We start from the raw sequence: 24,632 nt of genomic DNA on the forward strand, positions 1-24,632 counted from the left end.
TATGGTTTTCTGCATATAAATTTTCAGGCCCACGGTTCTACTCTGTTCTCCCAGTGCGAAAACCATGCTTTGCAAATCGTCCACCGAGTAACTTAGCAAGGCCACGCCACCAGCATAACTGAGGTTACTGAGGTATTCTCCATTAACCCTTACTCCCACCTGTTCCCGATCCAACGTTCTAGATACTTCTTGTAAACATGCTGTCAATTTTATTGGAGAGATTGCGTCTCCTCGTCTGACACCCTTCCTTATAGGTATTTTACTGCTCTCTTTATGGAGGATGATGCAGCTGTGGACCCATTGTAGATATCCTCCAGTGTTCTTACATAATGCTCCTCTACCGCCTGGTTCCGTAATGCCTGAATGACTGCAAGGGTTTCGACCGAGTCAAATGCTTTGTCATAATCTATGAAGGCTATATATAGGGGTTCAGTATACTCAGCGCACTTCTCTATCGCCTGACTCATCGTGTGAATATTGTCCATTGTTAAATAACTTTTACGGAACCCTGCTTGTTCTTTAGGTTGACGGAAATTTAAGGTTGCAGAAATTCGGTTAGCGATTACCTTGGTAAGTACCTTGTAGACGACTGACAGTAAGCTGATCGGCCTGTAATTTTTGAAGTCCTCGATGTCACCTTTCTTATTAATTAGGATGATATTCGCGTTCTTCCACGATCCCGGTACATTTGCCGTCATTAGACATTGCGTATACAGTTTTGCCAGTTTTTCAAGTACAATTTTTCCGCCATCCTTCAAGTGGTCTCCTGTTATCTGATCCTCACCAGGTGCTTTGCCCCCTTTCATTTCTTTCAAAGCCTTTCTTACTTCTTCTGCAGTTACTGGTGGGATGTCTAACTCCTCTGAACTACTTTCTCGTTCGGCATTATTCTGGATGTCCTGGCTGCTGTACAGATCCCTATAGAACTCCTCGGCCACTGTGACTATTTTATTCTTATTTGGGATGACATTGCCTTGCTTGTCTTTAAGTGCATACATCTGATTATTCCCCACGCCAAGACGCCCCTTTCTGCTTTCAGGCTACCTCCGTTCTTTACAGAGTATTCGATCTTCTCCATATTATACTTCCGTATGTCAGCTGTCTTACACTTATTAACTTAGAAAGCTCCGTTAGTACTATTCTGTCAGCTGGGGTGGAGATTGCCATGGTTTGCCGTTTCCTAATTAGATCTTTCACCTCCTGGGAAAGTTTACCAGTATCCTGTCTAGCCATCGTGCCACCGACTTCTACTGCACACTCCGTGATAATGCGTGTAAGGTTGTCGCTGGCTTCCTGTGTCGTAAGCTCGGCTTCCTCGGTAAGAGCTGAGTATCGGTTCTGCAGCGCGATTCGAATTCCTCTACTTTAAGCCTTACTGTTAGCTCATTATTCGGCTTCCTTCGTACTAGCTTGTTACGGTACCTCCTCAAATCTAGCTTGATTCGAGATCTTACCATAGGATGGTCACTACACCTTACCCTTCCGAGCATTTCCCAATCCTTCACGACGCCAGGGTATCGCATAATATGAAGTCTGTTTGATTTTTATGGTCCCCATTCGGGCTCCTCCGCGCCCACTTCCGGCTCTCCCGTTTACAGAGGAAGGCATTCATTATGCATAGGTTATTCCGTTCTGCAAACTCAACTAGTAGGTCCCGCCTGCTATTTCTACATTACCTGTACAAAATACAGCAGGCATCTTCACCTCTTTGTTCCAAATGTGACTCACGAGAAGACAGCCATCATTTTATATGCGTGTGTCCAAAGTACACCGTGCACGGACAGAAACTCATATCATCTTTGTGCAGGCAGCTTGGTGCGGGACGTGAGCTGAGGTCTGTTTTGGGTCCATGGTCGGGTCCCAGTCAGGCTGCGCATGCAATGAAAGCTCTTTTGGAGTTTCTTTTGAGGACAGAACTGGAGAGAGTTTGGGATTGAAAAATTTTGGCCGCATCAAATGACATCATTTCTTTTTTACATTTTTTTCTCTTTTTTTTCTTCTCTCATCTAGCGTAGCAGGCCAGCCCGACGGCTCGGCTAACATCGCTGATTTTCATTAAAGTTATCCTCTCTCTCTCTCCCAGACCATAGTTCCCAACTTCCTTGGCTCCAGCCTTATTCTTGCGAACTTTAGCATTCAAGTCCCCCATAACTACGGTATACTGTGTTTTTACTTGAGCCATTGCCGATTCCACCTCTCTGCCGGGGCTCAAACACCAGAGGCGCACAGGTGAATCGTCTGGCAGGCCCAGTATCTCGGCCTGCAGCGCCGGGGACGATCCTTGGGTTGACGCCGCAAGGTGTAGCCGTCTAACTGCCTCCATAATTGAAATTCCACCACCTTAACCAATCCTTGTTCATACAGTTTGGCGGGGCTTCTTCACACCATGGTCACCCCGTTCTTTCGGTGGACTTGACCGACACCTTATCAAATTTACAAACTGCAGTTAAATGCACTGAATTGCCATTAAATCACTACTCTTAATGCTTCACGCACGATCCTGACTCACCCAAAATCTCCACATAACCACACAGTCTGATTGACACGTAGAGATGGCAGCTGCCGTTGGAGGGTTACGGCAGGTAACACATTCCTACTGCCACAGTGCTTCCGGATTTCTATGAGCTTAGACTTCAGCCGCCACACTACTTTAAAACATTTTTTGTCGAGCGGTCAAAAGTCTCTGCAGGTTCGAGTAAATGTTTAAATAGTAAATTTTTCAAGTCCCAGTGACAATGTAAAAGAGAGAGAAAGACAACTTAATAAAGTGCCTGCAGCTTGGTTAGATACCCCTCGCGCGGGGGGTCTTTCTGCGACGCGGCCGTGACGTCTTCTCAACTTCTTGTCCCTCTACTTCGGCTCCAGCTTCGGTACCCCCTTCGGCGGCTTCGCCTGCCCCTTTGATGGGGCGGCCACCTCCATTAGTTTCGCCCGTTCGTTGCCTTTCGAGGGCCGCCGAGATATGCTGGACGCAGCTACCGAGACCTGCTTCTGGTCGTAGCTTCCCGCTGAGGCTTCGCGATCCGGCGGGATCATAGTCTCTGTCGACGCTTCGCGCGGGTTTTTGACACAGTCCCAGATGATGTGAGCCACGGTCGCTCTCTCCTTCTGGCTCACTCGGCACAAGTCACTTCCGTACCGGCTCGGACACACGTTCCATATCAGCACCGGGATGAGGAGCGACCCCGGCTACAGCTGCCAGTGTGTCACTGCTCCCTCTCGGGTCTGACCCGGGTGGGGTGGTGGCACCTTTCGTCTACTCAGTCTGTCCCACTTCACGATCTCGTTGTAGGTGGTCATGCTGTCATTCGTCTCCCTCCAGCACCGCGACGGGTCAGCTTCTGCCGCTGCGGCGTTGTTGGTTAGTCCTCGCGCCACCGCTTTTGCCAACATTCTCTCTATACCCACTGAGGGGATTGTTTCTTGGAGATAGCAACTGGTGCAAGTGTCTTAAGAATGATTAAACAATTTTAACTTCCATAGTGCTTTAGCGTCGAAATCACGTGTGTACACGCAAGTACCCCAGTATTTGCAATACATTTTTATTCCATTGACGAACAAAAATTTCCTACTGATTCTTCTAAACAATAACACAACAGAATTAACAAGAACTGCCCAAATGTCAACGTTCAATTGCTGTAGACTTTATTTACATGAGATAATCATACATATAAAATAACGAAACCTTGGACGTGGAGAAGTAGAAACATCGACCCTTTGCTAGCGTTATGGTTCGGTCGCACATACAAAAGCTACGAATTGGTAATTAGTGGCCGGTTTCTTTTCGGAAACGAAAAAACACAAGCAACCACTTCAATATCAAACTATCCACGCCACCTGTTGTTTCGCCACTCAATGAAATCTTGCTCTTGGGTTCGTTCGCAGTCCGTGCGTCTCTATCCCAGTATTCACTGCGGTTGCCAGATGTGCTGATGCGGCTCCGAGATTTTTGGTGACAGGTGCCGCCTCGTTGAGAAAATCCAACATCCTAAAGGGAAAAGTAGAACATGTGATGGACCCTCTCTTGTACAACGCACGTCAACCGTGAAATGAGAAACAAACGCTCATGTGTAGGTTTCGCTGGCCGAAATAACTGGAGCTGTTTAAGACATGTTCCCTTCACCTTCACCAGCTGATGCCAAGTTTTCTAGAGCTGGTCGAGATGTGTAGATAAAAAAATGGCCGCTTATCTGCTCACTTCGCTGCAAGGGTCGTCCACAAATAATAATCTTCTGGCGCCCCCGCTATGTTAAAGCCTCCTTTCTCTCCTTCACACACCTCTCACGCTCTGCGACTCCCATTTCGCTCTTCCAAAGATAGACAAGCGGAAGTTTTGCTCAAGGCAAGTGAGTGAATTTTCGGGCACTCCCCTTCTCGTAGGCCATCTACTGCAGTCTCGAACCTTTCATTACTATGGGACTTTTTGGGAAGCCGAGGCAAGTCTAACACGGGCGTGAGGGCGTTTTGTGTTTTTGGGTGAAAACATTGTGTTCACCCCGTATTTTTATTTGCTGTAGCATATATATTCTAGGCTTCTATATTTCAGGGTGTCGAAGCGGATCAGAATCGAACCAAAAACTGGAACCGAACGGTCCAGAAGCGGATCAGAACCGAGCAGCGCTTGGGGTGTGTGACTCTGTCCGTCCTTCGTTAGAATGTGCGCTGTTCCTTCCTTTGTATCTGACCACCAACAAGCCCAACATGGTACCGAAGTACGTCTTTGATAAATGTTTTCTTTGCTTCGGATGCTAACATAGGTACGGAGAGAGTAGCAGTACCCCACACTACTACGCGCCTCATAACCAAGCTACAGCTTCGGCGCGTTAAGTCCCACAATCGATAATAAAAAGTAGCAAGTACTCACCCGCAGAAGCACAAAAAGTGGCAAAACATTAACGACGATGATAATAAAGAAAGAGCACCTTAATTTGGACCCACATTATTTCGGAACCATTTTATAAGCGGAGGGTTTAGAGAAAGGTGGGTCCTAACATTCGGCTTTCTTTGAGTCATGACCCGTAAATTGTTCCGGGCTGTTATACGCGAATGATAAAGTGGATGGCTCAAGAACCTATGGGCGCGGTACATGCGAATGTCTCGCAGAGCATTGTTTATTCCTTGGTGCGTGCCTAAAAATTATTTTCCTCGTTTTGTTTCAATGATAGTGGTATTAAAAGAGCGGTTATTTTCAACTTTACCGTATTGATTGCAGCGGAAAGATGCAGTTATAAAAATAGAGGCCTACATACGCTCTGAGGCATTATTACTAAATGTTGAAAAAAATGTTTACAAAAAACTGCAGTTTTTAATCATTGAGCGGGTAAAAAGACATAAAAGAACAGGTCAGAATGACAAGGTATACCCATTTTTGTAACAGAATTTCAAACTAATTATACAGTAACCTCTCACTTGCATACATCAAACCAAAAAACTAATTTTACAGTAACCTCTCACTTGCATACATCAAATCAAAGTGACCATTGCCGTGGGGGTTCTCTCGTCAACTGGTGTAGGCAGCAATATAACCTAAGTGCATGCTCTATTGTGCTTTTCGTTGGATGAGTCAAACGATTTTGAAAAGCCTTTGTATCTCAAAGTCTACAAGCACATACATTGCCTTATTAAGTGTAACCTTTGACGCTGTTAGAGTTTACAGCAATAGTGTTAGTCGCCCCGCCCCCAATTTTTTCTTGTATATGCGTCAAGCCTAACTACTTTCGTGTCTTGTATGTTGATGCCGAGTGCCCAACAATCGCCTCTTCTTACTGTAAAGAGCGTTGTTTTTGCAGAACATTGCTTGTTCGTAGGTTTGCTGGTACAGTGTTAAAATATGTGTGCTTATTTCTTACCTTTTCCACCACGGATCATTCGCTCCGGGGTTCCCTGAAACAAAATGAAGTATTGTGTTCTGTGCGACTATAGATATGATCTCGAGATATTGCATTGTCAAGAACAACACAACATTCTTGTGGTGACAAACATTTGTTAGATGGACTTGTGGTCCACAGCAAACTACGAGAAAACAGCGAAGTCGACAAAGTAGACGAAGGAATTGAAGGCATCCACCTCACGAATGTGGATTGAAAAGCGGCGCTCTAGGAGACCGGGGGGTCTCCTTTTTATTTATTTCTATTTATTTATAAATAGAAATATTTATACATAGATATATTTATAAATAGAAATTTATAAATAGAAATACTTATAAATAGATTTATTTAAATCTATTTATTTCACGGAGCCTCGACACAGCGCCGCGCAGTTATAATTTCTTGCAATCCCCTCGCGCGTTAAACTTTACACGCCAGGCTTTTGTAGTGTTTCAGTGCCGTTTTTAGTCTTTCTGTGACAACTTTAGAGCGGACCTGTACACAGATACTTTCCAACTATATTCGATGACCGTACGTCTACGCTTCGCGTCAACAGGAAATAATTGTCCTCTGCAGTTCCTTACAAAAACTCTGGAGCTGTCACTCTAATTTGCATACATTAGAAACAACCACACTGAAATTGGCCGCTAAAACCATTCGGTCATTACGCCAAGCTTCATTTACTTGTCATAAGTAATTCCCAGTGGTTTTAAACGTTCTACGTCACATCTGCAATGCTATGCCATCTACGTAAGAATGAAGGTTAACAGAAAATGGCTGGGAATCTTGTTTTATGGACATCATCTCGAGCCAAGTTATACGACCACAGGCCGCTAAGAAGACCTGTAACATCACCCCGATTTTTACCTACGTTTCCTAACTAAGCAGTTCGCAGTGAGAGGTACATATTTTGGAATTCCCGTGTGCTGTCAATACAATGGCTTCTACGAAAGGAAAACGAACTCCTTGTTTTGTTGCACTAGAATAAAACTCGAGTACTTATTACTTTAGTTCCGCTAATAAACTAAGTATTCTCAATCACAAACGACAAGCAAACGTGTTTTCTTTCGTTCACTCCTCGGACCATGCCCCGGTGAACGCATATCATCGCTCAATTTTTGCTAGCCGTACTTTTTAACAGAGTGGAAGGGCTGGAAAATTTTAACAGCCATGCTGTTTATGCTGGTGGTTAGTCCGGCGAACGTGCGCAGAAAAACCTCGTCGAGAGATGAAGCCACTGTGCGCGCCGAGGCTGCACATGCGCAGATGCGGAGCTCAGCCGTGACGTCACCATGTGGCTATTAAAGCACCTCCGCTCCGCCGCCGCGGTGACAGAACAGCCGGGTCCCCGAAGAAGAGAGAGAGATGTAGAGTGTCACTCTCGAAGAGTAAGCGAGGCGCGAAAGCCGTTGCGCCCCTACCCGTGCACGGGCGCGACGACATGGGTCTAACCCCGAATATTGCGCCCGTGAAGCCGCGGCGAAACGTCAGCGAGTCTTGATTCTGATCGGCATGAGAGCTAGATTGAAGAAGATGAGGGTGTTCGCGATCGACTCGTGCGATACGTCTGTAGACAAAGTAGAGCTTAAGTAAAACGAGGTACTCCTTGACCATGTACAGATTTGACGCAGGACAGGTGAAGAAGAGGTCGAGGTTTACCGGGGTGGACGAAGATTTGCCCTGTCACGTTGTGCCATAGGATGACGACAACGAAACAAATGAGTAATTTCGAAACGAAATCAAACACAGTGTAAATACTTTACTGACCGGGTGTTTATTGCTGTTTAGGGAGATAACGACGACGTCGGGCAGATAAGATGACTAAATCTTGTAGCAAAAACACGTAGAAAACTTGGCCGAGTCTGCAAAAATAACCAAGCATCAATTTAGCCGTACCCAGAATGAGCTAGTCGGCGCCGGCAGCATCGTTGTAAACCCAGTCTTCGCCGCACTAGTGCGAAGCTTCGTCATTCTTTAACTACGCCATTCTGGGTCCTACTCGAAGACTGAAATTTTACACTATTTTTCTTCCTATATTATCATAGTGTTAACAATGGTCATTGAGTTTTTTATTGTTCTTTTTCGCGTGTTGCTCTGCTTAATTCTGCTGCTAAAGAAAACGTAGTCTCAGCAATATGGGCATGGAGCAGGTACGTCCTAGTTCGCCCGCATTATTGGTTATCATTGCTTTTTGTTTTGACATTGTGAATACCTGTGAGTTCCCTTAACGATGCATGTGCACAATATGCCCGAATTTTAGATTGATTGATTGTAGGGTTTAACGCGCCGACGCAACGCAGGCGATGAGGCGCGCCGTAGTGGAGGGCTCCGGATTATTTTTGACCACCTGGGGATCTTTAACGTGCGCCGAAATCTCGTACACACGGGCGTTTTTGCTTTTCGCCCCCATCAGAAAAGCGGCCGCCGCGGCCGGGAATCGAACCCGCGACCCGAATTTTAGTATGACGGCTAAAATAAGACACTGCACCCGTCGCGGTGGATGAATGCCTGGTGCTCCGAGCTCAAGGAGGCAGGTTCAATCCGGGCCGCGGCGGCCGCTTTTCAGCTACAGCTGAAAAACTAAACCGGGCCTGTGTGTCCAGATTTCGGCGCACGTTAAGGAACCCCTGGCGAACAAGGTTAATTCAGCGCCATTTGCTGTCCCATACTTCGGTGGTATACTTTACTTCCCTATAATTCCGCGCCTTAAACCCTAAATAAAAATTAGATAAGGTCGCTTTCGAGGAGTGGGTGCTAAAACAGTCGCGCCAAAATGAGATTATTTCAGCATAACTATAGGTTACGTATATATATTTTTAATTTGATGTATTCAGCTTATACCTCTGCAACAAGGATCCACTAGATGCCCGAAATTAATACTATGCTATTAGTTTCACATAACCATTTCTCGTATCTGTCGCGTTTATTTGAACAATTTGTCTCTGTATTCTCTTGTGATGCCCATTATAGGTTCCAAATTGTGAAGAGTGGTTTTGAAATGTTTACCCACTGATGACTGTGCAGCAAGTTTACAGTTGGTCACGGATACTCTATGGAGCTAGCACTAATTATTGTTACTGTAATCTACCCTTAATCCTTCGAAAAATCCGCCAGCGCTTGTAAATCTCAGCTGGGTGTGTGTGTGTGAGTTAAGCCGCAAACGTAGAACTCTGAGAAGCGCTGTTTCTGCGTCACACTTGCCGACGGACGGGTGCTCCAAAGAGAAACCGGAATATATAGTAGTATTTGCCAACGGAACCAAAGAAACCCAATCAATATTGTAACCTCAAGACTCTGACCGAAAACAGTTTCCCCATCCCTCTGAGTAGCCACATCAAGGTCCTGGAGTTCATAGATGCTAAAAACACAGAATGGGTCAAATCCATCTTTGCAGGAACGAATGAAATCCAGGAAATACTCCGCGCGTGACCCGTCACCACCAAGTGCTCAAAGAACACGAATTAAGCAAAGTAGTCGGAGCCTTGGGATACTCAGGTGTCATATAGTCATAATCCTTTAAGTGCCTTACCTAGTACAAGCCAAGAAAACCAAACTGAAATCGAACCAGCGTCGAACTGACCCCATTAATATCCGCTCTGACAGCGAGGGAGCATTAGAAAGCTTCTCTATCAATGACATTTCATCACCTCTTCACAAGATCTTGACAACAGACATGCAAGCTGATCTCCACGCACACGTTATCCTAGAGGGAAATGAACGAGCTCCCGCTGGGGCTCGCCACGCTCATTCCTGGGGCATCCACTGCCACGGCCTGAATGATATGTATGTATACATATATATATATATATATATATATATATATATATATATATACAAAGTAGGAAACCTCGGTAACAGCAACAGCGGAGGGTTTATTTCGACGTTTCGACTTCGAGACAAGTCTACTTGTCTCGAAGTCGAAACGTCGAAATAAACCCTCCGCTGTTGCTGTTACCGAGGTTTCTTACTTTGTGTTCACCACGCCTTCGGCCCCATCGCCAGCATGCCAGTTATATATATATATATCTATCTATCTATCTATATATATATATATATATATATATATATTATATATATATATATATATATATATATATATATATACATATATATATATATATATGTATATATATATATATATATATATATATATATATATATATATATTTATATATATATATATATATATAGGCCGGCGCTAGTTGACCGGCCTCAGAGCTCTTGTAAATATAAAACCCCCGCTTTAAAGTCGAGAGAGAAGCCGCTGTGGGGATAGCGTAATGGTGAACGCACCGCACCGGTTATGCGGAGATGTGGGTTCGAGTCCCGCTCCCGGAAAACGGCGGATTTTTTCTCGACTTATATTTTCGCTTATTTATCAATGAATCAAAGAAACGTGACCAGCACACGTCATTCGGCCCTATTATATATTTCGAAAAAAGCCGAATAGCACTGGCAATGACGACTGCAACCTTGATATATATATATATATATATATATATATATATATATATATATATATATATATTTATATATATATACATATATATATATATATATTTATACAGGACAGAAAATAAGGGTTGGCAGTGAAGAAAACCTCCGAAAGCAAAGAGGAGGTTGTTGTGGGTCATAGACAGAGATGAAGCATTTTTTGAGTCGAAAAGAAAGTGGTGAAAAAATACCCGGGCATTTTTTCACCACTTTCTTTTCGACTCAAAAAATTCTTCATCTCTTTCTATGACCCACCACAACCTCCCCTTTGCTTTCCGAGGTTTTCTTCACTGCCAACCCTTATTTTCTGTCTTATTCCACGGAGCCCCTCATTTCCCATTTTCTGATTCGCTATATATATATATATATATATATATATATATATATATATATATATATATATATATATATATATATATATATATATATATATATTTATATATATATATATATATATATATATATATATATATATATATATATATATATATATACATATATACGTATATATAGTAAGAAATGGGTATAGCTTCTAACAAAACTGTTCGACGTTTTGATCGGATGCCGACCTTTATGAAGAAAACATTTCGTATTTCTCTGCACGTATCTATAAGCTCGTCGTCCAACGACACCGAACAAGAGAGGGAGAGAGAGAGGGAGAGGGGGATTTGGGGAGAAAAGCTACAACAAACACACCCTCTGCGTCAGTTGAGGTAAAGGTTAACAAAAAAGGGAAATGGAGAGGAAAAAAAAACAAAAAGAAAACAAAACCATACCTAAACATGCATAGGGGAGAAAAGAGTACACAAATATTTCAAAACGCTGTCCTCTATCATTCGTCAGCTTGTAGAAAGAGTGACAGGGACTGCTCGCTTCAGAAGGGCGCCGCCCTGCTCAAGAGAGGAAAGCGCAAAGCAGTAACAGAAAGGATCTCACACAATCACTGCAGGCACAGCATTCCAACGGTCACGGACATTACGGAAATAGTTTACAGAAAGCGGTTGCAGCCGCAGACATGTTTCAGTGACGTCAACCCTACAAACAAATAGGAAGGCTCGTTAAGAGTGTAAGTACGATCTGTTACTGTGGATCAAAATATGATGCAACGTTCCGCCGACCGGCAGGACGGGCGAGCGGCATTCATATTCTTCCGCTCTGTCCGGGCAGTCGAAGGGGTCGTCCCTGACTATGAACCGGAGGATAGGCGCTTAACTAATCCTCTACCGGCACGTGGTAGTGGCTCGGGTCCTTTGGTGGAGTAAACGATGGCGGTCGCCTCGAGGCTGTTTGTAGTATATGCCGTCTGTGCGGAAACCCCGGAAAGGAAATAAATAAAATAAGAAGAGCATAATTACTTGTTTAGACAACACAGAGATTTACAATTTAGATAGGGGATTATTCTGCAGCCAGATTTTCAACAGCATGTATAGACGACATAATGTCGGGCCTAACATTTATTCCTGCCTTTACGGTATTGAATTTGTGAATAATGTAAGATTCACGTTGTTTGCGTTTTGTTGTAGTAGAAAATCCATTCTGTAAAAGTGTAACCTTGATAGAATCAAACGGGTGGTTTTCGGAGTTAATATGTCGGCATAAGGGTAGATCCGGGAGTGAACGAACATGTGCGCGATGGTTGTTGAAGCGCATGCGGAATGCCGTGTCCGTCTGGCCAATGTATTAAATGCCACAAACACCGCACTCCAGAAGGTACACGACATTAGAAGAGTCGCAGTCGAGTGTCGCGTGAATTAGATGTTTGAAATTGGAGTTGGTGCTTTCTGCCACCGTGGTTGTCTGCTTGTGTTTACATACGCGGCACCGTGCCTTTCCGCATGGTTAACACCCACCTTTGGGTGTCCTCTCAGTTTTGGCGTGTACAAGGTAATCTTTAATATTTTTGGGGCGCCTGTATACGACACGAGGCGGGGTGGGGAAGATTTTCGAAAGCCGTTCAATCTGTTGTAGCATGTTGAAATGCTTTTTCAAGATTTTGCTTATGTTCGGGGAATTGCCTCCGAACGTCAGAACCAGGTTGCCTCTCCCTTTCTGGTTTAGTTCTTTTTCATGGTGCAGCAACTCTTGGCGATCAAGGTTGGCCGCTTTGCAAATAGCGTCGTTGACTATCCCAAGCAGCAGAAATTGCCAAGCCCAAGCATGGCAAATCATCAGTGGCCAATGTGTCCGAGCTTGGCAATACCTCGGCCGCCAATATTGGCTGATGTTTGGGAAAGGTGACAAGCCAACAATTGGCCAAGCCCTGGAAGGCCAATATTGGACAACGCTTGGCAAAGTATCTTGCTATGATAATGCCAATGGGTGGACCCCACGCTATTTTCATGCACATTTTTGGCTTTGTGGCCAGTCCTTATGACCAATGCTTATTTTATGAGTTTCCTCGCGGCCCGATTTCTGCTTTATACATGCCAGTATACAGGAAATTATTAAACGAGGGCGCATTATTTATTTATTGCGCACTCGTTAAATAATTTCCTGTACAATAGCATGTATAAAACAGAAATGGGACCGCGAGGCACAATAAGCCAACTGCATCAACTTTGCGAAGCAATTATACATACGTGACTTGCCAAAAACAACTGAGCAACACAACACACCGGGTCTCTCCGTGTAGGTTTTTTATTATGCACATCAAATATACGAGAAACCTGGCTTAACAGTGGCAAGAATACGAACACAAACATGAAAGCAAACACAAACACAACAGTCGAGAAAAATTTTTAAAAAGCGCTGCTCATGCAGCGTGAACCGATTATCATTCGTGTAACTGCTTGAGATGCTTACAAAACAGAAGTATTCAGGTAAATGAAAACAGGACCCTTATTTTCGGTAATTCGCCGACCTGCCAAGATCACAATATGTTGTTGAACAGCACTATTGTAGAATAGCCCAACTTGGAAAGCTTGTCAGTGCTGCATCCGTCACTTGTCCACGGGAAACACCTGTGCGTCGTAGCGCCTGTAATAAGTAAAAAACATAGTTCACCATAATGCTAAATTCACGCTGCTTACTAAATACAGCACCTATACAACATGTCCGTGTGAAAATATTCAGCCTAAAGTTCTAGCTTGTTAACACTCGCTATGAAATATAAAACGTACTGCACTATTCATTTTCAATACTGCGTTTTACGGTAGCAGTTACTTGGCTCGTTCTTGAGAAAACAGCCCGGAATTTCACCGAAAATGGGCTTCACTCGTATTGCAGTCGCGCAAGGTAATATAAAAAGTCCAATAGACAAAGAAACACGCCAGCGGTTCCGTGAAATTTTGGGCCTTCGCTCACTTCTGCCCCGTCAGACGCGCAAGAGGCGAACGGAACCGACGGAGAAGCCCAGCGGTAGTGTAATTACTTCGTCGCTCGACAATACCCTTACGTTGCTCAAGAAAATAATGAAACGAAACTTCATTAATAGCTAGAGTTTAATTAGGCCAGCTTAATACATCCGCAACTCTTATACTGCACACGAGTCTTGCTTCAACGCATGCTGAACGTCGTGAACCTGCAGCGGGAGCACGGCTGCTTGTTCGGAAAACAGAAAGCCGGAAAAAGGATAGCTAGAACTGGCGTCACACAATTGGAAGCACATGTATGTGACCACTTTTTTCTTCGCAAGAACCAACAACACTAAGCAGCACTCGCGAGCGCCAGTTATAAACGACAGCTGAAGTTTTGGCGGGGACGAGCGCGAGCACTCCCGCACCGCGAAAGGAAAAATGAAATGGTGACTTACGTTTTCAGCGGCGCCTGTAGCAGGCAAACGATGTTATTACACCAGTAAGGTATACTTCACACAGCCACCGACACCAAAACGCACCTCACAGACACGTACAGGAGTACTACGGCGGTTTCAATACTACAAAAGAGACGAAAACGTCGGACGAGTGCCGCGGCGTCGCGGCCATCCACGGCCCCACCGCCGAGAAAAAGAAAGCGGGGAAGCACAACGCTCAAGTAGTTCGACGGACACCGTTGCGTTAAGACACACAAATGACCAATTCTTACAGAACGTTTAACACTCTCTCTCACGCTGTTTTGAATAAGCTTCACTTTAGTTTAAGTACGCTTTGTTTCGTGGCACGGTGCTCCGGCTCTTTAGGTAACTACTTTTTGCTGCGTTGTGGCCTGTCCACCGACCGCGCTTTAACCGTCGTAATCCGTCACGTTGGGGAATCGCCGCGGGCAATGACCGCAGTGCTGCCCTCGAGTAGCGCTGCTTGCGCGCCGGGTGCGCATTTATACACGCAAAATAACGCACACGAGTGCTCTACAGTGAGGCTTCATGCAGCGGTATGCAACAACAGGTAAGGCCGTGAGCATTTACAACTGCCAATACTTTTTATTTAAATGTGATACTTGACACAAGCTTGAAAATGATTTGGAACTACTTTTTTGTTGTGCGCTGCGCATGAAAACAAATTCAAAAGCACGCAAACTTCAGTAATATTTTGAGTGAACTTGAGTGGTCATTCAACTAACAAGAAAATGCCAAGATGTGTGTAAAGGCACTCATGAATACCTGCGTCACATATAGGCTACTATTCTTCATAAAATTTTATGATCAAAAATTACGTCTGAATGAGCGCGCTGTCCAGTGCGATTTTTTGCGCACCGGCCAATGCGTGTCCTCAAGGCCGGTCGTATAGCGCTCGTTGTCCACGAATGGCTTTTGCGTACAGGCCGGCGTCTGGCCAAGCTATCGGAAGCCAAAGGGAAGCCAAGGGGCGTCCAATGATTGGCTATCGGCCTATGCTGCTTGGGATGGGGTGTGGGTATTGTTGCTTCGCGAGTACATTGCGCAAGTTTTCTGCTTTTGCTTCGAAGTCCTCGGTGTGGGAACGAATTCTCCTAAATCGGTGGGACTGCGAGTATGGGATACTCGTTTTGCAGTGGCACGGATGACAACTGTCGAAGTGCAGATACTGATGCTGATCGGTAGGTTTTTGGTACACGCGAGTGATCAATTCTCCTTTGTCTGTATTTATATGCACGTCACGAAAATTGATTTCCGTGGTTGAATAGGTATAAGTGAATGCGATGCTTGAATAGGCCATGGTGAAACACTCGATGAAGTCGATTAACTCCTCCTCCGTACTGGTCCAAATAAGGAACACATCGTCCAGAAAGCGTTTGTAAAAAAATGGCCTACTTTCCCGGGTTGATAGAAGTTTTCTTTCGAGATCGTTCATGAATATATTAGCGTAGTTGGGTGCCATTCGAGTGCCCATCGCAGTGCCGTTTATTTGTAGGTAATACTGATTGCGGAATTCAAAGCTATTTAACTTCAGCACTAGCTAGGTCAAAGTTTCAATAACTTGTGGTCTTGGAGAATCGTGATCCCGATGTATGTTAAAGGACTCAACCTGGGCTTCAATCCTATCTCGGATAGGTATATTTCTGTACAGAGAAGTTACATCTAGAGTTACAAGGAAGGCGCCATCAGGGATGTTTATGTTGTCGATTTCCCGTAGGAAGTGGTTAGTATCAGGAAGATACGCCGAATGGGTGGCGGGTATTTTCTTAATCAGGGAGTCTATGTAGCTTGATATTGGTTCGGTGAGAGTGCCTCTTCCCGAAATTATTGGTCTACCCGGGTTCCCATTTTTATGAACTTTAGGCAGCATGTAAAACCTTCCTGGCGTTGCGTGTGCTGCTGTAAGTGCTTTACGGAGGCGTGGCTCTATTTCTCCAATTTTTACAAGACTATTTAGTGTTGTTGCTATTATTTCCTAATGTTCAACAGTTGGATCTGCGTCAAGTTTTTGGTAGAAAAATTCGTTATTTAACTGATGGTGGCCTTCTATGAATGTAGTCTGGTTTACTAAGTATTACAATCCCTCCCCCTTTATCGGCCGGTTTTATGACAATGTCTGTTCGATCACTCAGTGCCTTAAATACTTCGCGCTCCTCTCTAGAAAGATTCTGGGCCCCTTGTTTGCGAGCGTTATAAGCCCGCATGACGTCTCTTTGAACGACCTCAATGTACGAGTCCAAGTGTTTTTGCCCCTCCGATTTCGGTCAGATGGTTGTGGGCTCGTTGAAGTCCGTTGGTTGAGTTCAGAGTTTACAGGCTTGGGCTCTATCGTTTGGAGGCCTTCCGACGGAGGTGCGCTTGTGGCTGAGAGCCCTGGGTCCGGGCTTTGGGGATGTTCAGGTGCGCTGCTTGATCCGGCGATTGATGTGGATGGTTGCGGTGCTTTACAAGGCGTTTGGGCTTTTTTGTTGGTACCCTCAGAAGGAATGGTGCAAGGTGATCGCCTCGGTTTCTGCGTCGAGTCCGCAGGCCCTGCTTCGCCCCTTTGCGGGGCCACAGTTGCACGCGCACTCCCAGCCGTAAGCCTTCGGTGGGCGTTTGGACGAGCGAACGGGCTGTGCGCCGGTTCTGTACTGCTAGCGGAGAGACTGTTCAAGGTGACCACCTGGGCGAACGATGGTGTCACTGGCTGCAGATGGCTAGTTGCACTGGGGCACGTGGGGTAGGCCGTATCGTCCATTTGAAGGCTGTTCATGCAGGGGACGTTCGGGCTCGTCGGTGGTAGTTTCGTGGTGGTACAGGGGAGGGCGTGGTCTCTCCAATCTCCGATTTGGAATTTCCGGGTTCGCAGCAGCAGGTTGTACAGGTTCCAGGAGAGTAGTGAAACTCCGGTAAAGTGCGGGTGCAACCCATCCGCCGCCAACACCATCCGAGCGGAGAAGTGCTGCATAGCGTGATCGAGGTAAAATACGCCGGGCATTTCACTGCACATGTCTACGAGCCGGCAGTTCAATATGTGCGCCTCCTGGTTGATGATCTCTACTCTTCTCCAGTTGGGCTGGCGTAGTCTCTCGTTAGGGCCCCGGGGAAGCACCAATGACACAAAAATGGTTCCAATGTCTGGTCTTTCGGCCTTGATGTGTTGAAGAAGGGTACGGTACCTTTGAATTGCTGTCTCAGCGCGCGTCCTCGCGATGTCGTTAGTGCCGACGTGGAGGATGAGGAGAGACACCCCTCGTGGCACTAAGTCCAGCCGTCCCCCGACATCGTCAATTCGGGCACCAGGCTGCGATATGATAAGCCAGCGAAAGAGCGCACTGCCCCTACCTCCCTCAATGTAGGGCGGCAGTGGACACAGAAATATGAGTGGGAAAAACACTTTGACTCGTACATTGAGGCCGTTAAAAGAGACGTCTTGCGGGCTTATAACGCTCGCGAACCAGGGGCCCAGAATCTTTCTAGAGAGGAGCGCGAAGCACTTAAGGCACTGAGTGATCGAACAGACATTGTCATAAAACCGGCCGAGAAAAGGAGAGGGATTGTAATACTTAGTAAACCAGACTACATTAAAAAAGGCCATCGTCAGTTAAATTACAAATTTTTCTACCAAAAACTTGACGCCGATACAACTGTTGAACATGAGGACATAATAACAAAAACACTAAATAATCCTGCAAAAACTGGGGAAATAGAGCCACGCCTCTGAAAAGCACTTACAGCACCACACGCAACGCCAGGAAGGTTTTACATGCTGCCTAAAGTTCATAAAAATGGGAACCCGGGTAGACCAATAATTTCGGGAAGAGGCACTCTCACCGAACCAATATCAAGCTACATAGACTCCCTGATTAAGAAAATACCCGCCACCCATTCGGCGTATCTTCCTGATACTAACCACTTCCTATGTGAAATCGACAACATAAAAATCCCTGATGGCGCCTTCCTTGTAACTCTAGATGTAACTTCTCTGTACAGAAATATACCTCAGCGAGATAGGATTGAAGCCCAGGTTGAGTCCTATAACATACATCGGGATCACGATTCTCCAAGACCACAAGTTATTGAAACTTTGACCAAGCTAGTGCTGAAGTTAAATAGCTTTGAACTCCGCAATCAGTATTACCTACAAATAAACGGCACTGCGATGGGTACTCGAATGGCACCCAACTACGCTAATATATTCATGAACGATCTCGAAACAAAATTTCTATCAACCCGGGAAATTAGGCCATTTTTTTACAAACGCTTTCTGGACGACGTATTCTTTATTTGGACCGGTGCGGGGGAGGAGTTAATCGACTTCATCGAGTGTTTCACCATGGCCTATTCAAGCATCGCATTCACTTATACCTATTCAACCACGGAAATCAATTTCCTTGACGTGCATATAAATACAGGCAAAGGAGAATTGATCACTACCGTGTACAAAAAACCTACCGATAAGTAGTAGTATCTGAACTTTGACAGTTGTCATCCGCGCCACTGCAAAACAAGTGTCCCATACTCGCGGGCCCACCGATTTAGGAGAATTTGTTCGCGCACCGAGGATTTCGAGGCAAACGCAGAACCCTTGCGCAATGTACTCGCGAAGCAACAATACCCACCCCCCATAGTCAACGACGCTATTTGCAAAACGGCCAACCTTGATCGCCAAGAGTTGCTGTACCATGAAAAGAACTAAACCAGAAAGGGAGAGGCAACCTGGTTCTGACGTTCGTAGGCGATTACCCGAACATAAACAAAATCTTGAAAAAGCATTTCAACATGCTACAACAGAGTGAACGGCTTTCGAAAATCTTCCCCACCCCTCTTGTCGTATACAGGCGCCCCAAAGATATTAAATATTACCTTGTACACGCCAAAACTGAGAGGACAGCCAAAGGTGGGTGTCAACCATGCGGAAAGGCACGGTGCAGCGTATGTAAACACATGCAGACAACCATGGTGGCATAAAGCACCAACTCCAATTTCAAACATCTAATTCACGCGACACTCGACTGCGACTCTTCTAATGTCGTGTACCTTCTGGAGTGCGGTGTTTGTGGCATTCAATACATTGGCCAGACGGACACGGCATTCCGCATGCGCTTCAACAACCATCGCGCACATGTTCGTTCACTCCTGGATCTACCCTTATCCCGACATATTAACTCCGAAAACCACCCGTTCGATTCTATCAAGGTTACACTTTTACACAGTGGATTTTCTACTACAAGAGAACGCGAACAACGGGAATCTTACATTATTCACAAATTCAATACAGTAAAGGCAGGAATAAATGTTAGCCCTGGCATTATATCGTCTATACATGCTGTTGAAAATCTGGCTGCAGAATAATCCCCTATCTAAATTGTAAGTCTCTGTGTTGTCTGAACAAGTAATTATGGATTTCTTATTTTATTTATTTTCTTTCCGGGGTTACCGCACAGGCGGCATATACTACAAACAGCCTCGAGGCGACCGCCATCGTTTACTCCACCAAAGGACCCGAGCCACTACCGCGTGCCGGTAGAGGATTAGTTAAGCGCGCTTCCCCTGGGTTCTTGGTCAGGGACGACCCCTTCGAATGCCCGGACAGAGCGGAAGAATAGACCCAAGTATGATGAATGCCGCTCGCCCGTCCTGCCGGTCGGCGAAACCTTGCAAGTTTTGAGCCACAGTGCGGAGATTGTACCTACACTCAAAACGAGCCTTCCTATTTCTCTGTAGGGTTGACGTCACTGAAACATGTGTGCGGCTGCGACCGCTTCCTGTAAACTATTTCCGTAATGTCAGTGACCATTGGAATGCTGTGCCCCCAGTGATTGTGTGAGATCCTTTCTGTTACTGCTTTGCGCTTTCCTTTCTTCAGCAGGGCGGCGCCCTTCTGAAGCGAGCGGTCCCTGTCACTCTTTCTACAAGCTGACGAATGATAGAGGACAGCGTTTTGAAATATTTGTGTACTCTTTTCTCCCCTATGCATGTTTAGGTATGGTTTTGTTTTCTTTTTGTTTTTGTTTTCCTCTCCATTTCTCTTTTTTGTTAACCTTTACCTCAACTCGCCGAGAGGGGTGTTTGCTGTTGCGTTTCTCCCCAAATCCTCCCCTCTCCCTCTCTCTCTCTCTCCCTTTACGTGCAGAGAAATATGCAGAGAAATACGAAATGTTGTCTTGATAAAGCTCGGCATCCGACCGAAACGTCGACCAAGGACCAATAAACAGTTTTGTTAGAAGCTATACCCATTTTTTACTATTTGTTACGGCAACCTACGACCCTACGACAGCCGTTCTCGTAATCATCTATATATATGTATATATATATATATATATATATATATATATATATGTAGTTAACCGAAAAGTTTTCTGGCTATAAGGTTAACTGTATGACAGAGAAGTCACATTGAAAAACATAACAATATTTGTTCTAATGCTTCGAACGGGGGCCGGTCTTTTGCAAAGATAAAAAGACCAGCCCGTGGTCCACACTTTATAATAAATATTATGTTTCTCAATGTGACTTCTCTATCATATATATATATATATATATATATATATATATATATATATATATATATATATATATATATATATAAACTTCGAACTAGGTAGAAACCACGATTGTTGCCAACTTTTCAGCGAAGAGACTTGCCTTCGTGAGGGCTTCGTCCTCCCTGATGAAGGCAAGTCTCTTTGCTGAAACGTTGGCAACAATCGTGGTCTACCTTGTTCGAAGTTGAAGGTTTACTTGCGATCACTACCATCTTCACAGTTTTACTGCTCCCTATATATATATATATATATATATATATATATATATATATATATATATATATATATATATATATATAGATATTATGAGCATCCTTGGTCAATCTACCGGCACCGGTTGGCACAGTCGGTCTTGGTGTGGGATCTTCGGACGGCGAACAGTGCTTCCTCTTCATCTGTACATTATCATCATCATTAGCAAACGTGCTCTTAGTATGCTCTGTACAATACTCATCATCATGGTGTGTGTACTCACGCCGTTCCTTGCTCGAGCCTCCGATTAAACGGTCGCCCCGAACATCGGCCTCTACGGTGAACCTTGTCCTCTCAATATGTATACATATATATATATATATATATATATATATATATATATATATATATATACCACAAAGTAGCGATCCATCATAAAAGGCGTCGCCCACATTTCGCCAACATCCGCCAACATCCGGATATCAGTAATGCTACTTCCCGCCACATCGAAATTTGTCCTGCCGGTGCGTGACATACATCAGCCAGGCGCACCCACTGTTCCTCCCCTGTGATCGCTTTTAACATCACGTAAACCAGTATCTAGGCCGTCCGCACTGTAAGGTATGCGGTGGCTATTGAGACAATGAACACACCTGCACTGGCAACGTGTACGGCCCCAGCAAGTCTCCCACATTTCCTGCCATTAACCCTTTCTCCTCTGATATTCCCTACTCGTGGTCAAGCATGGCCGCTACCCCCGAGATTCTAGAAGACGCTCTGCGGCACCTATTGGCTGACCAGATAAAAACTCTCTGTTCTCCTCCGCAAAACCTACCAACACCCGGCAACCATGGAATGCCCCCTCCTCCGAGGTCTCATAACTCTGCAGCTCACACTAGACTCACTAAATAAAGTTTCTCTCTCTCTCTCTCTCTTTATATATATATATATATATATATATAGATATATATATATATTGTGAGGCCGTATATAGAAGGTGACGGGACCGTTGCTTTCGCAGCTCCTTTATTCCGAGGCGTCAGGCGGGGACGAACCAAGATGGCGAACCAGCGTCCCTGCTGATGATGATTAGCCGATGACGAGGTTGTGCCGGTGACGATGAGTATGTACAGCAGATGATGCGGTAGCCGCAAGCTACTGGTGATGATGATTAATACCAATGGGGACAAATATCTCCTAGCAAGCAGTAAGACACAAACTCAGCTCACACTATTATCCCCCTCGTTGAAAGAAGCGGCCGCCTGGCCGCTTCTTTCGCGGCGGTTAAAAACCTTGAGCCGGGAAACGTGAACTATTTCGGTGCCACGATGGCGGCGGTCGGAACTTGGGAAAACCGGTGTGACCCGAAAGTTTACAGGAGAGGTCGCCTCGAGAACCTTGTACGGACCAAGGAAACGGTGCAAGAACTTCTCGCATAGGCCCCGAACACGAATAGACGTCCACACCAAGACTTCATCACCGGGTCGGAATTGAGGAGAGCGAGGCACAGCGTCGTAGCGTTGCTTTCGATCCTGATGGCTCGCTTCAGTGCGCATGCGGGCAACTTGGCGGCAGTGTTCAACGCGAGCAACAAATTGTTCAGGAGACGTCGCAGAAGGTGACACGGGAGCGGCGAAGAAGCAGGTATCCAGAGTGTGCGAAGGGTGACGGCCGTATACAAGGTAGTGCGGGGAGTATCCGGTTGTGGTCTGAATTGCGGTATTGTAAGCATAGGTAACAGGAGGTAAGAGTGCGTCCCAGTTGCGATGGTCAGGTTGAATATACATAGAGATCATATCAGAGAGAGTTCGATGGAAGCGTTCTGTGAGGCCGTTTGTTTGGGGATGATAGCTGGACGTCATCTTGTGACAGGTGTTGGAAGCTCGAAGCAAGTCAGCGAGAATTTGAGACAGAAATGTCTTGCCTCGATCGGTTAGCAAAACGCGGGGCGCTCCATGGCGTAGCAAAATGTTCTTTAAGAAAAAGTGAGCGATCTCGGTGGCGCTAGCTGAAGGAAGCGGAGCGGTTTCGGCGTAGCGAGTCAGGTGGTCCACTGCCGTAACTATCCAGCGATGACCGGCCGCTGTCGGAGGCAAGGGACCGTAAAGGTCAATAACGACCACTTCAAGCGGGCTTGCTGGACACGGAAGGGGCTGGAGTAGACCGGCAGGGGGTGACGTGGAGCGTTTCCGGTGCTGACAAGGCGCACAAGAGGCGACGTATTTGGCGACACTTGTAGAAAGCCCTGGCCAAAAGAAGCGCCCTCGGACACGGTCGTAGGTCTTCTGGAATCCGAAGTGGCCTGCAGTTGGGCCGTCGTGCAACGCTTCCAAAATGCGTGGACGGAGGGAACGGGGCACAACCGGAACCCATCTAGCTCCATCGGTGTGGTGATTGATGCGGTACAGTGCGCCATCCAGAAGCTGGAACTGGTGCAGCTGACGACGTAGGCGGCTATTGGGTGGTTGTGTGGAGCCGGTGAGCCGATCGATTATTGTCCGACAATAACTGTCGGCGTGTTGAAGGGCAAGTCGGGGATATCGTTGATAGGAATATCGATGGGTGCAATGGGCAAAGGCGGCACATTAGAATGTCGGTCAACGTCGTCTGAAGACTTCACCAGCGGACACCGGGAAAGCGCGTCCGCATCGAGATGCTTGCGACCAGACTTATAGATCACCGTGAAGTCATATTCTTGCAAGCGGAGAATCCAGCGCCCAAGTCGTCCTGACAGATTTTTCAAAGAAGACAGCCAACACAGGGCATGGTGATCTGTAACGACTGTGAAGCGTCGGCCGTAAAGGTATGGAAGGAACTTTTGAACAGACAGCACAACAGCCAGACACTCTTGCTCTGTGATGGGATAATTTTTTTCTGCGGACGTCAGAGAGCGGCTTGCGTAGGCAACCGCTCGTTCATGCGAGTGAGCATCGCGCTGTAGCAAGACGGCGCCAATTCCATGCCCGCTAGCGTCAGTATGAAGAAGGACTGGCTTTGTGTCATCGAAGTGGCGAAGTACAGGCCCGTAAGTAAGTGCTTGTTTTAGGTTTTGAAAAGCCTTCTCGCAGTCGTCACTCCAGACAAAGGGGTTACCGGAATGCAGCAGCTGATTGAGGGGCGAGGCCAGGGTGGCGAAATTGCGAACGAAACGACGGAAATATGATGCCAAGCCAAGGAAACTGCGAAGGGATTTTTGTTCTTGAGGTCGAGGGAAATTAGCCGCAGCGGAAATTTTGTCTTAGTCGGGCCGTATACCATCTTTGCTGACAATGTGACCGAGAACTTTGATGGATCTGCGGGCGCAGTGGCACTTCTTGGTGTTCAAAGTCAGGCCGGCTTTGGCCAGATTAGTCAGAACTTCATCGAGACGCCGGAGATGTTCAGGAAAATTCGACGAGAAAATAACAATGTCATCCAGGTAACACAAGCACGTCTTCCATTTAAGGCCACGAAGGACTGTGTCTATCATGCGATCAAACGTGGCTGGGGCGTTGCATAAACCAAATGGCATAACGTTAAACTCGTATAAGCCGTCTGGAGTATCAAACACTGTCTTTTCTTTGTCAGGCTCGTGCATGGGTATCTGCCAATAACCAGATCGCAGGTCTAAGCTGGAGAAACATTCCGCCCCCTGTAGACAGTCGAGCGCGTCATCTATACGCGGCATTGGATAAACATCCTTCTTGGTGATCTTATTCAAGGCTCGATAGTCCACGCAAAACCGCACGGAACCATCCTTCTTGCGGACTAAAACCACGGGGGAAGACCATGGGCTGG

At 45.8% G+C, this 24,632-nt stretch overlaps 1 long non-coding RNA gene across 1 annotated transcript; it reads right to left on the bottom strand.

Annotated features, from left to right (window-relative positions):
- Positions 1–3,582: 3,582 nt before the first annotated feature.
- Positions 3,583–7,731, bottom strand: LOC144158831 (uncharacterized). Its single transcript, XR_013320184.1, has 3 exons — positions 7,635–7,731; positions 5,850–5,883; positions 3,583–3,988 (listed from the first exon to the last, which is right to left on the bottom strand). It is a non-coding gene; the product is annotated as an uncharacterized LOC144158831 (long non-coding RNA).
- Positions 7,732–24,632: the final 16,901 nt, after the last annotated feature.

The sequence above is a fragment of the Haemaphysalis longicornis genome, unplaced genomic scaffold (assembly GCF_048455015.1).
Source record: "Haemaphysalis longicornis isolate Haplotype H1 unplaced genomic scaffold, Haemaphysalis longicornis Haplotype H1 scaffold_10, whole genome shotgun sequence".
In the NCBI taxonomy this organism is placed as follows: domain Eukaryota; kingdom Metazoa; phylum Arthropoda; class Arachnida; order Ixodida; family Ixodidae; genus Haemaphysalis; species Haemaphysalis longicornis.